At 36.2% G+C, this 17,219-nt stretch overlaps 1 long non-coding RNA gene across 2 annotated transcripts in view; it reads right to left on the bottom strand.

Moving 5' to 3' along the window:
* LOC110404425 overlaps positions 1-17,219 on the bottom strand; it is a 195,543-nt gene that overhangs the window by 129,211 nt on the left and 49,113 nt on the right. Inside the window, exon 5 of one of the 2 annotated variants that reach the window (XR_002442222.1) lies at positions 15,537-15,757. The exons of the other annotated variant lie outside the window; for it this stretch is intronic. This is a non-coding gene — a long non-coding RNA (uncharacterized LOC110404425). Of the gene's footprint in view, positions 1-15,536; positions 15,758-17,219 lie in introns of those variants that run through there. 2 annotated transcript variants of the gene reach the window in all.

Here is a 17,219-nt window from a genome sequence, read left to right as displayed (position 1 = left end):
CTGACAGGTTGCTTAAAATCTTCAAAAAGACATTGGAGGATGTACTCCTCCTTGCAGATGTCACTTCCATCAACCCCAAAATTGTTTTTCAGCAAAAATCATTTGCTGTCTTTTAGAATAATGATAAATTTCACTTCAATTTCAGAGTAATGCTTAGAAATTTGGTAAAGTTAAAAACATTTCTGTGTATCACAGAGAATGCAGGGTAAGCTGAACTCCTACCATTCCTGTTAGTTACCAGTGGAATATATTTTTGCCCATCCACCACATGCTTCCCTGCCCGTGACTTGACAGTTCTGTGTTTTGCAAATGGAATCATGTTAGGCTCTTTTTGGTGCTGTAATGCCTTATCAGCCCTAGGAATTGAAAGATCTTGTTCATGTACAGTTAAACCCTAAAAGAATAAAAGAGCAGTAAATGTGGGCTCATTTTGTACCATGAATTGACTACATTTGTTTGAAAAATAACAAAGCCCTTGAATGATAGCCAAAAAGAATATCAGAGCAAAATAAAGAAAAAGAAAGCTAATAAGCATGCAAGAAGTGCATTCAGTCAAAAGTTTGGGCAGACTTATACTTCATAGAAAAAACTAACAGTGATTATCCAGGCAGCTGAGACATAAAAGAGAAAATGCTAACTATACCAAGAGGAACTGGAAAGACTCACACAGCAAGCGGGCCAGGTCTCTCAACTGTATTCCAGAGTTTGGTAAGTAACCTTGCAAAATTTTCTTCCTTTTAAAATACTGGAGATTATCATCTATCTATCATTTGTTAAAGTACTATGGTTAAAGTACTACGGTAAGTTGCAGTATGTGACATTTCAGGGATAAAATTGCTAATTTTTGTACACTGTTAATAAAAAGATGTACCGTAGTCTCACAAAACACAGTAATTGTTCATCAAAGCTGCTTAGACATATTGCAACTAGGACATCAATCTGAAGCAGCATCTTCTTCAACAAGTTTCTTAAAATGAGAATCTATACTTTCTACTTGATCTTCCTTCTCTCATTCCTTGGAGCCTTCAGAAAAAAACATCTGAAAGACCTTGCTTTCAATTCAAAATGCTTCTCAAAAGGGAACTTCCTCTGGCAGGTCAATTTGCAATGTTTGCATGCTACAATCCAGGAAAGCTGTTATCAAAAACAAAGTCTTACATCCAGCAATAACCACATGTAACAGAAATAAGGTTTTGTTGTTTCTTCTTTTCACTTTGCAAGGGAAAGAAATAGGTTGCACCTCCTGCAACCAGCAGTTCAAGAACATTATTTCTATCTGCTCAAACGCAAACCATAAAATGCCACATTAGAAGTCAGAACAGTATCAGCATCCCCTCCTGTATGTTTGACACCATGCAAACACACCAGCAATGTAGACACTCCTATTATCTGTGTACAGTCCCCAAGAGGTTGCAGGAGTCTGGATCTACACATCAGAAGCAGATTTATTGGATTGTGACTATGTGCTCTGCAACCAATGAATCTTGTATTGGATTAAAATAGTAATTGTACAATCTCTGTGATCCAGAGAACAAGGAGTCATTTTTCACAGTGAAACACTTAAGAATTGGACAGACTCTAACTGCCCTGTGGCATTTGTAGCAGTTCTTTACGTTGCCACATAAATCAAAGACATGTATTTTGACCCTCCTACATATAACGTAGCCAAATAAGAAAAATGACAAAACAAACATTATTGGTTCAATTTAGAGCAGCTTTTCAGAAAGAAAAAGCAATAGTCCACCACAAAAAAAAAAGAAATTCAGTTGTTTACACTGTAACAATATTACATACGTAATTCTATGTATGAAAGAGTTGTTAGACAAAGAAGTACAGACCTCAGGAAACACAGCTAAGAAGATTGCCTTAAGAAACTGCTCAGACAGCTACTCAGATGTCATATGTTCTTTTATTCTGTACAAGAACAGTAACGAATATTACAACTCTGCTCCCCATTCAGCAGACAGACAACTTTCTGAGATAGCTGAAATTTCTCAGGCATCCAGCAAATCTAGGTTGATAAGGAACTGAAGCCAGAGCAAATTTCAAAGACAGAGCCTTGGAGAGAATGATAGTCCAAGGGGACTGTTATTACCCAAGACTCTTACATCTGATTGTTCAAACTCATTATATTACGCAGTTAATGCATTATCTCAGTATCACATTATTGATTCTGTGCTCCAAGCTATCTAACTGCAATTCAAAGAGCTACACAGCGAAGAGACTAAAGATACACTAGTGACACCTGCGGAATGTAGCTCAGATGCCCACCAGAGCACACCTGATGTACATATGGCACAGATTATGCTGACTCCAAACCCCAGTTTGTACTACAAACTGGGTTAAAATTATGAAGTTAGCATGTGGACAAACAAAAATAAGGAACTTCAAACACAAAGCATCTAGGCATTTTAAGTTCATATACACTGCTAATAATTGCAACATCTCTGTCTTCAGTAGCTACATCTGCAGCAACTGCTCAAGTGACAATTACAACCGAAGTCATTGCTGTCTAGCCAGCTAATTCACATTTGGTGGGAATCACTTCCACTTGGTATCCCAGTCTTTGATTTTGAATCATCCTTGGGAAATTCACAATTCCTCCTGATAAGAGAGCAATTTTTTTTTTGCTAACTAAAATTAATATATGTACAGCAGGTAGTGCCAAATTTTTATCCAATTATCCACAATGCAAACATTTTCTAATGAAAAAGAGTTGCTGCATTCAATCACTTATTCTATTTCATGTTACTTGTTTAAATTTAGACAGAAGTGAATGACAGCAAGGAATATTTTACACGGCTTGATAAATTATAAGTCCCTTTGCAGAATTTGGACTCCAAAACACAAAACTCAGACTCAAAGCAAATTATTTTATCTAATCTGCAATCAAAGATCACAAAATATACTTTTTACCCAACCATCAGAATGTCAGTGGAGACTTGATCAGTACAGTTACCTGCCTTCTGCTAAGTTAGGGAGTAGACCAAGTCAGTACACTAGCGAGAAAAACCAATCCATAGCTCCTGCTCTAGTGTCTGTAGGCAGTACCTGTAATGTGTGTCAGACCTCAGTCTGTAATACATCAGTTCTCAAGGTCAGCATATTTTCAGCTGTTCATAAATAGTAAGGAATAGGATCATCATGTCCCACTGCATCCCAGCATGTTCCTTTCTTTTAGCAAGGCTGCAGAGCCACAGCTTTTATTTGAAAAGTTGTAGCAGGCTCAGAGCAAAATCAAAGCTTTAAACTCGACCTTGACATCAACAGATTCTGAAGCATAAAAAAAAAAAACACGTTCAGAAGCATCTCCTATGGGGTATACTGTTTTCTGCATCTGAACCCAAGTGGTTTGAAGATACAATTCAATTTTTCCTTTCTTTCAAGACCCTCCCCATGCAGTGGACGAACAGAGTTACTACATTGCTTAATCACTGAATCAATGTCAAGGTCGTGTGTTTATTTGATTATCTCTGATAGGCTGTAAAAAAAATGTTTCATGCGATAAATGGATCACCATGACTGTACCTTTTTAACCACAGGTGATAGGTACTTTCAGAAGAATGGGAAACTAAGTCATGCCTACCTATCTGAAAATTTTGTTTTAGTGATTTCTTCTTCCCTTTGAAGCCTCCTCCTGCTAAATTATTAAATAGTAGGATCAAAATCATCATGTCTGCGCTATGTTGAACAAAGTTTCCTCTAGAACATGTTGGTTCAGCCCCTGGCATTTGTTGGCAGCTTTCTTTTCCAAAGTGACAGAAAGTCACCTTTGCTGTAAGAGTTCATTCCTATGGCAGTTAGAAGGGCTGGGTAGGGGGATTCTCAAGGGCTGGTTGTTCTAAATGTTACTGTAAGATAAGGACATGCTGTAATTGCAAAATAAAGCAACTGACTGTGAAAGATCATTGCCAGCCAAACAGGCTTTTTCTTTTTTCTCCTCTCATAAATATGTAGGAGCTGTTTCCATTTACTGTTTCAGCTAATAGCCATAGGAATTTTGCCAATTTGCTGTGTTGAGCACATCAGCATTCATTTAACTTTTCTAACCAGGTTTTCCTAGTGATACTCACCAGAAGTATACTGAAAAACAAAAATTCTAGATCCTTTATCATCTATTGCCATTTGAAAAGTTTCCCGAGAAGAAACTCTCATCACAAAATGCTTATACATATACAAACTGTTATAGCTGAAGGATCAGTAATTAAGCATACAATAATGGACCTCTATGAAAAGCTGCCCAGAGTTTGCACCAGCCTGCAGCTCTGACATTCACTGTTGTCCTTTCTAATGTTTCTACAGTCAACTTCTGGCTATCCATTTGCCTTCCTTTTCTGAGAAGAGCTTGAGAACAAGAAGGTCATTGTCAACTTACTTTCACATCAACAAAACAAAATCTAGTTTAATGCAAGAATACAATAGTGAGAAATACCATCTAACACTCCTGCTATGAGCAGTCCTGGAAGGCTGCACTAAGAATGAAGCCTCCGGGAACACATGCCTCCAATCTTGTCAAACAGATTTTGTTAGCAAATCTTCAGCAGCATCCCTTTCTAGTGAAAACCTTTTAATGCAGCAGCAAGAGGAAAATTCTCTAATGTTCAGAACAGTCAGTCACATACAGGGTATCCATGAGTTCCAGAATCTTATCCCAGAATGTCCCTCCAGTTATTCCAATTATCCACACAGGACCATCCCTGTAAGACTCATTTGCTTAAACTCGGTTGCACAGATAAATGTGACTGCAGTTTGACTTTTCATGCAAGTAGTCTTTTTTTCTCCCCTTCCACTCAAGAGAACAGCAAACAAGTTCTAAACTACTAGCAAGAATCTGGCAGAGAAAACAAACCACAGAGCAATTTATAGTATTGATCACTTGGCTGAACGTCCAGGAAGACAATCTGCACTCAGCCTTCCCTGATGTATGCTTAAATACTACACAATAACAGACAGCAGAGCTCCGATGGCCCAGCTACACTGAATTCTCCACATACCTGAGCAGTCTCTTGAAAAGCTGCAGTCACCAAGTCTTTAGCAGCAACCAGCTGAACACTTGCTTCTTGGTTGAATTTTCCAATCCTTCCATAACTTTGTATTGTTTTTCTATAGTAAGTTTATGTAAAGTATACCTACAGCTGGGCAAACACACAGATGTATGCACTGCATGTGCTTATGTGTAAGCAACGGCCCCAGTGCCAGCCGTGCAGGCTGCGTGGCTGTGTGAGGAGAGGCCCAGCAGGCTCCCACCATTTCCGGAAGGTTCTGCACCACCGAGCCAATCAGCAGCGCTGCAGGCGCCTCTGTGGAAACGCGGTGTTGGAGTGAGGGCCCTGCTGTCTGCCCACTGTGAGGTGTGGAGGCCCCAAACAGAATACTGCAATAAGGAGAAGTATGAAGAAATAACTTATCTGTAGTTTCTTTAGAGAATTATTTTCCTTCGGCAGTCACTCACAATTCTGTACCTCCCTGTGCTGGCCAGATTTCTGCTAGCAGTGACTGGCAGCAGAGCACCTATGGAAGGCTGACACTGCTAAAGAGCTGACACAAGCAGTGCCAGCCAACATACCCGAGAGATACAAGAGAAGAGGAATGGAAGCGTTATTGGGAGTGGCCAGAAAAGATTCCACCAAATCACACAGATGAGGGAACATACCTGTATAGGTGCATGAGGGTGCCATGTTCTCACTGCTTCCTGATAAAGCAGTGCTCATATGCACATTGCAATGAGTCACTTTCCTCAGGTGCATCCCCCATGTCAACTTAAAGACTTCTCTGGAGCTTTGTCCTCTCTTTGGAGGTAAAAGAAACTGGAGAAAAATTAACTACCAACATTTCTGAAGAGTAATGGGTATGGCATATCCTGGTCTGGAATGATAACTTTCACGATGGCCTCTTCACATGCTGCCTTTCTAAAAATCTGATTAAACTATTGACTTATTACTTTACAGCAAGGTTTTATAGATTTGCCAGAAAATCTGGAAAGTTGAGGAAAAGTTAGGTCTTTATTTTCAGCTCTCCTATCTTTAGGCTACTCTCTTAATTAGATTATAAACTATTAAATGCTTTCCATCTCTTCATATGGTGAAATGATTAAAAGGTCTCCAACAGTTTTGTGTGCCTGTTGCAGTTTAAGACTGGCAATTTTGCTGCTAGACAAGTCAACTTAGGAAAGATTTGTCTTATTTACTACTAGAATCATAGAATTAGCTAGGCTGGAAAAGACCTACAAGATCATCCAGTCCAACCATCCACCTACCACCAATAACTACACTAAACCATGTCTCTCAAAAAGCCTGGAAATTTGTCTTTTGTTCTGTTTTCCCAAGAGGAAAAAGCTTCTAGCAGTTCGCGTACAGAACTTTTAAAAATCTGTTTTCCATACAAATAACAATGATAGACAGTTTGAGTTTATTCCGTTTTCCAGAGATTGTCAAAGTAAGCCAGGTGTCCTTAGAGTCCCTGTGAATAACAGCATTCTCAAAAACTTGAGATATTCCTGCTGCTGTTCCTTCACATTTCATGAAATTCAAAACAACACTGCAATAAAAATGAAAGTGGAAAAATAGGATCTTTAAAAGAGAATGGTTTTGTCAGACTGATTCTAAAAGTGTTGAAATAAACTTTCTTAGACAAACTGGCCAGTTATTTGCTTTTATATCTCAAATGTTCAAAGGAGAGCTTACTGTTACAGTGGAGACTGTGCAATAAAGCTCTAAACAGCACACGAGAGTCTATTTAAAAAAAACACGTGCATTTTATGCTGTTCACATTTAAGAAACAAGGGAATTAAATAAGAACAAAAGTAAAATCTCATTTACCATTCTAGTTCAAGTTGAAATGTTAAGAACATTTCTAGAATTTGAACAGAAATGAAATAATAGTGTATCTTCCATAATAGCATATCTTCCATTCCCTTGTAATTGAGAATTCCTGTATTCATGGCTTTGCTTTTATAGGGTGAAAGAAAACATTAACATATACAGGTGCATAAAGACTGTTTTTTCCACTGGTAGCATATACTAAACTTCCTGACTACAAAGTAGAAATGAAACAGAAAGCCTAGGAGTTGTGTTCTGTGCAAGTTATTGCAACCAAAGAAGTTTAAACCTACCTGTTAAATTTCAGCTGCCATGATGACTTATTCCAGATAATACAGTATCTGGCTTGCCTTCTGCCATTTAAAGTTGAAGTGGAAAGGTGAGTGTAAGAACAACCTGTGCCTGCATTTATGATTATACTCATTGCAAATAAAAAGATACAGAATAGCTTCACTGATCATAGCGCAGAGCCAGCAAAAAAAATAATGAAATAGATTAAAGATTTTCTTAATTGCACACAGCTGCTTCAGTATTTTACTCAATTAACTTACCATCTCTATTTGTATGTACATTAATCTATATGCATGAAAAAATGCCAACATTCATAACAAAAAGCATTTAGCAAGATTTGCCAAAAATAACAGATTTCTGATTAAAAAGAAAATATGAGCTTGCATGAAAGACAACCTTCATGTTTTTGCAATCAGGACATGTGATAGTCTAGACCATGTAGTGCTCTACTGAACACAGGCTATACGTGTTTCAGAAACCATATGAACCATACTTTCATGGTACTAAATGTATCCATTAAAGATATCAGTAAGATCACAGTGAAAATGCAGCTGAAATCAGAATCCTATTATATATTAGTTTGAATAATAAAAGGAAGTATTTAACTTCCAGAAGAACATAAAATACAGCATTCAAAAAGAAGAGTAGAGTAAAATTGTGATAGTAAATAGCAACAAAGCACTTCAAGTCTGTTAATTTTCAGTAAAAAAAAAATTAACCTAGTATTAATAGCATTGAAATAGACTATCAAGAATATTCCTGTCAATTGTGTGTTGTCACGAACTGAAATTCCTTACCTCAGTAAGGCACTGTGCCCTTTCTTCATTTGCAAATGCCCAATTGAAAATGACTGTAGGTTATATGTAACTTAAGTAATTCTAGTGGACTTGCAATATTTTCTTGGAGAGTAAGAAATGAAAATCTTAGGGAAGCAACTGAAAGGTGAGAAAAATCCAGCTACTTGCTATTTATATTGTTTTTTAAATGACAGAAATTGCAACCAAAATATCTCGGCAAAGAATGAAACAAGATTTTTACTTGAAATGTCTACCCGTGGTGTTTCTCAGGTGGCCCACATGGCCAAACCTTCTACTGTATCTTAATTTTAATTTACACATAATTTATATTTCACAATTCCACCAGCCTCTCTGCGTATTGCATATATGCAATTCCACTGCTAACAAGAGAAATTTGTTTGAAAGCTTTTTTCTCTAGTTTCTCTTTTTATGTGATAGAGTAATAAACTCAGGATGGTATTTTTATGTAGTAGAGTCTCAACCTGAATGTTAGTAGCAAATATCACTCAGAAAACTTGTAGAAAGAACTGAAGTTACACACCCAACATGACTCCAGTTTTTGAATTTCCCTCTTCTTAGACATTGTCTGGAACAGTGTTACACCAAGTCAAACTCCAGCAAACAAAAAGCCATTTTTCTATTTGACCACACATTGAGATGTAACATCCTTTGATGATGAAGCTGAACTCAGCTATCCCATCTTCATCACATTTTTATATTGAAATAAGTCATGTTACTAACTGAGTTGAGAAATGAGAAGTTATGCTCAGAAATATAGGGTATAGGCTGTATATTCTGAAGTCATTTCCTACACCCATTGAGAATTCTCACAGTAAAAAAACTGAGCCTACCAAGTCTAGGTAACAGGTAATGCAAATCAAATTGTTGTAAAACCAGGTCTCCTCTTAAAGGCAAATACAGTCAATGAAGTTATTGTATCATCTTCTATTTAACTTGCATTTAATTACTTAAAATAGTAAGATGAATACATTTGGAGGATTAGATCTCTAAAATCCACTTTTAGAGCTATTTCTTCATCTCTGAAAAACGCATTGTTTTCTCTGCACAATAGGCATGCACAAATAGATGCCCTAGACTACAACAAAATGAAACAAATAGTTTTCTAAAGTTCTACAGAATGTGCGAAGGATACCTCTAGCTGTTCGTTAAATTTTGTTATTGAAATGTTTTCTGCAATAGCCTACAGGTTTTGATACAATAAATTAATTTTAGATTTTCCAGTTTTTCCACACTAAAGTGATTGTCCTTGCTAATGTGTACGAGCCAAAATATACCTGGCCATGCTGAAATCTTTCACTCATAGCACAGCCATGCAGGTCATGGTAGTTCAAGAAACTGTTTTGGCTATTCTAAATCAGGGCTGGCAGCATTTCATTGAAAACTACATTTGCCACTTTCCATCAAGGGCAAAGGATTTATTCTTTCGGACTACATTCCAATACATGATATTATGCCTGGGTAACAGAAAGCAACAACTGCTTTTTTGTTGTTGTTTTCACTGTACTGAAACGGCACATTGTCAAAACTGTGCATTTCTTATGTATCAAAGGATGCAAAAGATGCTGCAGAAAATTGAGTCAAGTGTCCAAAAAGCTTCCCAATGCACCTTAGAAATTATGGAGTTATATGCATGTTAACCATTTCTGGCATAGAAACATACCTTTAAATTAAAACATAAAAAAAGAAGGATAGGTGATAAATTTATTCAATTTTATTGGCAGCATTTGTTCAAATCGTTTTTGAACCTGAATGGTTTTTACTTTTTTTTTTTTAATCTTTCTCCATAAATCAAAGTACTTCAAAAACATACTAGATAAAAAGCAGTGGAGGAGGAGTTAGAGAGAGGGTAATGTATGAGACTGTTCACTGCAGGGCACTTTGCCCTCAAGTCAGCTTTGCTACTGACATAGAGCCAGTGGCACCACTGCGGTGGACAAGATGTAAAGATCAGGTTGTAGAGCCCAGCATATAATTGTTATATTCCACAGGCATAGCTAACCATACTTGTAGGGGTAATGACAAGCTATCCACTGAAAATACCTACCAGTAGTTTAATCTTTGTTCCACCCCACCATTGCATAAAGTTAATTAGCCTGAATATCAGGTCTTTTATTCTGCCAGAGATAATTTATTACTGTTATACAGTAACATGTTATGTATATGCAAATTTGTATGTTAATTCATATGTATATTTCTACCTTGAAATAAGCAACTTCAAGAGGTGAGGGGAGTGGATCATGAAATATTTTACACATACCAAAACTACATACGTAGAAAGGTATTGGTGATGCACAAAACATGGAAGCTATGTATAAACATAGAATGTCATTATTATTGTCTAACTACTACAACTAGGCTATTTCACCTGTAGATGTCAAGGATAACAGTTAATTTGTACAAAATAGATAAATGAGGTGGAAACTAATCAGAAGAGGGTCTATCTATCTGTTCTTTGACGATAAATTACACTGCAACAACCAGACAGTAACTGTGTGTTCTACCTGGCTGAGGATAACTTTCAGCGTCATTTCTCATTTTTACATATCAGATCTGAAAGCACCTCTCACTCTTTGAGGTTCAGCAAAATGCAAAAACACTAATGAAGTCCAATCAACTGGTAACAGATGATTTTAACCAGGGAAGTAACAATATGAAATTCTACTATGTCTGTAATAGATTACTTCTCTCAGGTTACTTGTGTGCATGTCATCTCTCATATCTTCTGAACTTAATGGTCACGGTGGATTGCATTAAAATGGTATATATATATTCTTAATAAATTTGTACGGAGCTACTCCAAAAGCGTATGTGGTTTAATTGCATTTTAGTTTAAGAATATAAAAGTAGTCATTGTCTTTTTTTAGTAGGTTATGTTATAGTGTATGAAAACAATTATTTCAATACACAGAATATCATTCTTTGACTTAAAATCTGTATGCTTAAATATGCCCTTACAATCCATAAGAGCTGCTCCAACAGTAACGCCTTCTATTTTATGATGTCTGTCCACAGTGTCAAAGGTGGATAATGGTGGTCTGGCAGTAGATGCTGAACCTTCCCACCAATATTCCATTACACGTTGTTGCTGTGTAACAGATGGCAGCAGAGGGACACTTGACAAAATAGCATCTGACACAGAAGTGCAGATAAAGCAAAGGTGTGTCACTGAATTCCTCCACGTGGAAAAAATTGCACCCAGTGACATTTGTCAATGGTTGCTGAATGTGTTTGGAGACCAAACAGTGGTGCCCTTAATATTTCATCTTATGCTGAAAATTCACAGATTTACCAAGGAGCAGATTTACTTTAGCAAAAAAGAACAGCTTCAAGATCAAAGACAACTAAGTAAATTACACAGTTCAGAGCTTTGGTTTACACATATGAAGGCAAGAGCCTCTCCTTCTTTCCCTTCTGATAAACACTGACATGAAAGCAAGCAGCTTTCTGTAGAATTCACAACAGTAGATCTTTGTTTCGTCCTCCTGAGGCCAAGACCTCCAGAACTGGATCAGTGTGACTGAAAATGACACAACAGTTTTTTTCCCCCCAGTTATAAAACACTGCTGTTTGGTTTCCCTTAAAAATGCCAATTACGAGCTACTTATTTACAAAAAAAATGTACAGGCTGGCAGAAGCTGATGAGGAGCTGCTATTTATGATCACAGATTTATCAACAGGGAACATGTTAAAACAAATGAAGAGGGGGAAAAAGTGTATTTAAGCAAGTAAAAGAGACTAAATAGAAAAACAAAATTTACATTATGATGAATGTTAGGAATTCAGTTTAACAAAATGTAAACCATACATATGGTCTTCCACAAATTTAGAGGTCAAATACAACTTCATTTCTTTCCCTGCCATCCCTCCTTTATAAATCTTAAAAGCACTGATAGCCAAGCAAAAATAAAACTTCTCTTCAAAAGTCTTTAAAAGAAAAGAAGCTGAACTACTGTTATGAGGTAATATTCACACAGCATGCTGCAAAACAATATCTGCTTTTCACAGAATCATAGAATTAGCTAGGCTGGAAAAGACCTGCAAGATCATCCAGTCCAACCATCCACCTATCACCAATAACCACACTAAACCATGTCTCTCAACACAACATCTAAATGTTCCTTGAACACCTCCAGGGATGGTGACTCCATCACCTCCCTGGGCAGCCCATTCCAGCGCCTGACCACTCTTTCAGAAAAGTAGTATTTCCTAATGTCCAGCCTAAATCTCTCCTGGTGCAACTTGAGGCCATTCCCCCTTGTCCTGTCACTAGTTACAAGAGAGAAGAGGCCGACCCCCAGCTCACTACAACCTCCCTTCAGGTAGTTACAGAGAGCGATAAGGTCACCTCTGAGACTCCTCCAGATTTTTATAAAACATACATACATTTTGAAAGCAGCATATAAGAACCCAGTCTGCAACGGTGAGCAGATGTTCCTGGAGTAGTCACATGAGCAGCCATAGGTATCCATGGAATCATCCCGGGTTTTAGAAAGACAAAAAATAATCAACAAAACGTCTCACCACAAGAGAAAAGTCTCATCATGATAGGCCAGTTCAATTTTGCAGATTCTTGCAAAATCAAAATTGCTGAGAATTTCAGATATCCTCTAAATGTTTTGTTTGAGAATACAACATGGCAAATGCATGTCAAGAATCACTGCATAATTTGATTTTTTTCACATATACTAATAGCCAGCACCAGTATTAACTTGAACACAAAGTAACTGTGCTTTCCTCATAGTCTAAGCAAGGGGGATATATGTACTTTGGAAAAATCAGATTTTTAGAAGCAGATCTTATGCCAAAAATAAGGAGCACAGACTCAGCCGCTGACACAGAAATACAACTCAAAGCACGGACAGATTATTTGTATAGGTTTGTGCAGAAGTTACACAAATGCTGGAATTCTAAAATTACAAATCTGTTTCTTATTTTTCCTTGAGTTTTAATCATTCACCTGCAGCACAGATTAATCAAATGCTTTTCTCTGGAGAAGCTAATCTGCTCCTAGTTTTTCCATTCCTTCCATTTTTCCTAAGAGAAAAGAATGGCAGGCTGTGTATACCTCACAGCAGCGATGGCTGGAGTGGTTAATAGCAATGCTGTTTCCAGTCAATTTTAGCCTAAGCAGCAAGTTCTGTCCAAGTCATTCACAAATAATCCAAAGTGTCAGATGGGGAGGGATTCTCTCCTGCAAGACTAATGCTATATAATGAAAATGCTGACAGACTTCTAATTATCAGTGGCACAAGTGGGTGCTACTATAATAAATCTCTTTCCTAAACACAGATGAATCAAAAAAACTAATTAGGATCTTCATCAAAGCTCTCTAGGGTTAAAGCTAGTCAAAAAGATTATATTGGACATTCTACTCCAATAGAGTTTATAATGAGGACAGTCATTTGGTTATAGTGAAACATCCCAAACTGATAGCCAGAAGGAAATGCATCACATTCTGCTGACATAGAAAGATGCTATGTAAAACTGCATCACAGTAAACGTGTATACACATTATAGTTTTACTTTTTCCCCAATTCCTTGTTTTTTTTGTTTTTTAACATGAAATACACTGAAATAGGATCAACAAAGGCATGAAGCCCTGCAACAACTACAATGATGATAATACACAAACTTTAAAAGATTTTCTCAGTCTACATTTTTTTTTTTAGTAAATCAAGAAAATGGACATGGATCATTAGTGATCTGGCAAAACAAAAGCTCTGGATATCTATTTTGATCTCACTCTTACCCTTCCAAGAAGATACACCATAGGATCATATAACAAGACACTCAATTCAGAGAGCAATTGCAAACTAATAAGAAACAGCAAATCAACTCTGCAGCAAAAGACCAAACGTGGAAATATATCAATGTAAAAACGAAGTTGAATAATTCTGAATGTATTAGCTATAAAATATTATAACATGTTTGATAGCATACTAGAAACATGAAAAAAATCAATCTTAGAAATTCATCTTTATAACAGCCAATCAGAAAGGATGTTTTTTTCTGACGGAAATGCAGTATTAGCAGTAAAATTTTGTATACACACTATGCAAAGTTTTAAAGCCTTGACACTTAGCTCATTAAATGGTAACATACATTCCTAGAGTTGAGTAAACCAATCTAAAATACTGTCAAAACCACATTACTTCAAGTTTATTTAAAAGGTTGTTTTTCACTTCAAGTAATGGAAAACAACTGCAAGTGTCATCCAATCTTTCATTAATATCATGAACATAAACCAAATGCATATAACATGCACATTTAAAACAGTAGAAATCACGCTTTTAAAAGAATAACAAAGTCACAAAAACCATCTAGGTAGTTAAAATATTATAACAGGGTTTCTGTGATTTGGAGATAAAACATGTATAAGATGTTAAGTTATCAATGGGAGCTGAGTGTTAGCCTGTCCTTCCTGACTTCAAAAGCCTTGCCATAAAGCACTGGATTATCACAGCAATAAGAAATCCTTTAGCATTATCTAAGTAGCAGTAGGAAAGTACACAGAAAATAACTTGAGAAAACCATGCTGATGTGATAAACAATTAATTAATTTAATTGCAGCTGTCCCAATAAGGTAAATTATTCTCCTAACTGCACAGAAAGGATAGGAGAACAAAAATCACCTCAGCTGAAGTTCTGACTGAGTTTACAGTATGGTGGTACTTTCTGCCTTGATGCCTGCTCAAGCTACAACACTATCCAAAAATACATGTTCAACAAAGCCCAGAAAAAGCAATAACAACATATTGTATGGATCTGGCAAACTCAGTGAAATGCCTGTCGTTTAAAATTCAACCTGTACTTCTGAACTTTCTACCTAAATTATGTTTCTAAATACACCTATTCTAAAATGTTATTTTTTGTTTTTGGAGCAAGATTGAATTTTGACTCATTGCACAACAATCAAGCAAAACTAAAAATGAAACCTGGATACCTAGTAATTTTTGTCAAGAGAATGTTTTTTTGGAGGCTGGAAAGATAGAACCCCATCTGATACCAGAACATCTGTTACTTTCTACAAAGAAACAATATAATAAGAATGGTAAAGCAGTGTACAGAATTCACAAGAAAGTTACTTTCAGTTTGGTATTTATGTGCAATGTTTTACACCATAGCAGAATATTACCAGACATGAATTTGGTTTTATGAAATGAAGCCACAAAGCAATACATGTGAAATTCACATTATGAGCTCAGATACAACATTTAGGCACTGGTCAGTCAAAACAAACTCGCTTTCAGTATGGGGTTCCTTTTCTATCTTTTTTTTCAAGTGGACTTTTCATGGGAGCACCATCTAAGAATAGCAAACATAATTAAGGTCCTACAGGATGCTGTAATACTTGCCACTAAGGGATAGAAAATTGGTCATGTTGTAAGGAAAAGGAATTCTCTGAGATATTTTCTGGGGTGACATACAGAAAAAGGAAAACATTCAATGCTTTTAACAATAAATGAAGACTTACTGGAAATCTGTGAATACTTAGAGTCATTAATGTTGATGCACATACCTCCAAGAAAGTCTAGAAAAATAATGTTTTAAGCAAATAAAAACGAATATAAATTTGTCATTTTTCAGAAAAAATTTGTCTTTTTTTTTGTTCTTTCCTCTCCCCCCCCTCCCATCTCCCGTGCTAAACATTTCACTTAAACTTTAAAATATAACAGTGTTTTCAGACAACTGGAACATCTAACCTGAGCTTATACAAGATTTGAATAACAATGCATTACAAGTAAAGATTCCTACAGGATGGACAGTTTGTATACCTCTGCGTTGCTGACAGTAGAGTTTTAAATAGTGTTTTTCATAAACAAGTCAAACCTACAAGGTAGAGAAATTTCAAATGATTAAAGGGGGAGAGCATAAGCATGTCTTAAGCAAAGTCATTAATAGTATAAAATGTTCAGCATAATAGCCTGATAAATGAGCTTTCATGCATCCTACTCAGGATTCACTCAATTTCAATATGCCTTTTTTAATTACTGAATGTAAATGAATTGACCTTGAGCATGACTTGAATGCTGGCTCATGATTCTTTACAAGAATACTTAGTTCATTCAACAATGCCAGCAGAGTAAATTTACAGTCATTTTGCTTCTATAGTCCAAGTCAGCAGAGGAAGTTAAAGCATTTTTGCATAGCATTATTCTTGCCAGAAAGCTGAGGTTACCTTTATTGTAGTGTGTGCATGACTACACAAGATAAATACAGTCATCACATATGCAAATTCTGTAGTAAATACAAAAAAGAATAAATCTACAAAGAATCTGCAAAGATTGTTTCACTTCACTCTGTTGAAGCACACATTCCTCTTTTGCCACAGTAAATTTTAATTAGGTGGAATTTACTATTGTCTGCGTGAAACATTGTGAAAGATCAATTCCTTGTGTTATTTTCAACAGATGACAACCATTTCAAGTACACTGCAGTAGTGATCAGCTTCAATGGAATACATTTCGGAATTTTTTTCAGGACTTAGTTTGGTTCAAAATCTTTATTTTTATGGTCATATTCAAAAACATATTGGAAAAATGCCTGAACTTCAGAAATCCTTTAAAACAAACAGGTATTGTTCCAGCATGTGATCGACCTCTCACAATGTTCTTCTGTAACTGACATAGCCTAGAAGCAGAAACTGGTTTCATGTCTTTGAGACTAAACCATCAGAATTTGTTTCATTACATTTACATCAGTAGTTCAGAATTCCATTTTCAATGAATTTGAAAAAGCAACTTCTGTCTTCACTGTCCTTTTAATGTTTTCATTTAGGATATATTCTAGTCATTTCAGTACTGAGACATGAACTTACATTGCAGTGTATCCTTTTCTCTTACTTCAGACTATTTCTATTAACTAAGCTCATTGTGCCTGGTAAATTAATTTCTTCAGATGAAAGCAGGGTTTGTCTTAAAACCATATGTTCCAGGCTCAGAAAAACAAACCTCGTCTTAAATGGCCTTCACTCAGTCGGAATTTGCTTGGTTTTGACTATGTGGCTCACTATATTCTGTTTCCACAAACAGCAATTCACTAAGTAATAAAAATTCTCCATGAGAAGTGAAAGCTACAAAAGTTTAGGAAAAAAAAGAACAAACACAAGGTCTAGAGGAATTGTTTTTAAATTATAGGCCTTTACAGACAAACGTGTATAGTATCAAATTAAAATAAGCAGAAAAGTAATGAGATCATTTCAGATATGTCACTTTATCTTCTGTAAGTGTGGTCTACTGCAAATGTTCTTGAAATACCCTCTTCTAATTTGTTGTAGTAATATGAATCTGGT

Source organism: Numida meleagris, chromosome 10 (assembly GCF_002078875.1).
Source record: "Numida meleagris isolate 19003 breed g44 Domestic line chromosome 10, NumMel1.0, whole genome shotgun sequence".
NCBI classification, from domain to species: domain Eukaryota; kingdom Metazoa; phylum Chordata; class Aves; order Galliformes; family Numididae; genus Numida; species Numida meleagris.
The sequence above is the reverse complement of the archived record's forward strand: the minus strand, read 5'-3'. Positions and strand labels throughout refer to the sequence as shown.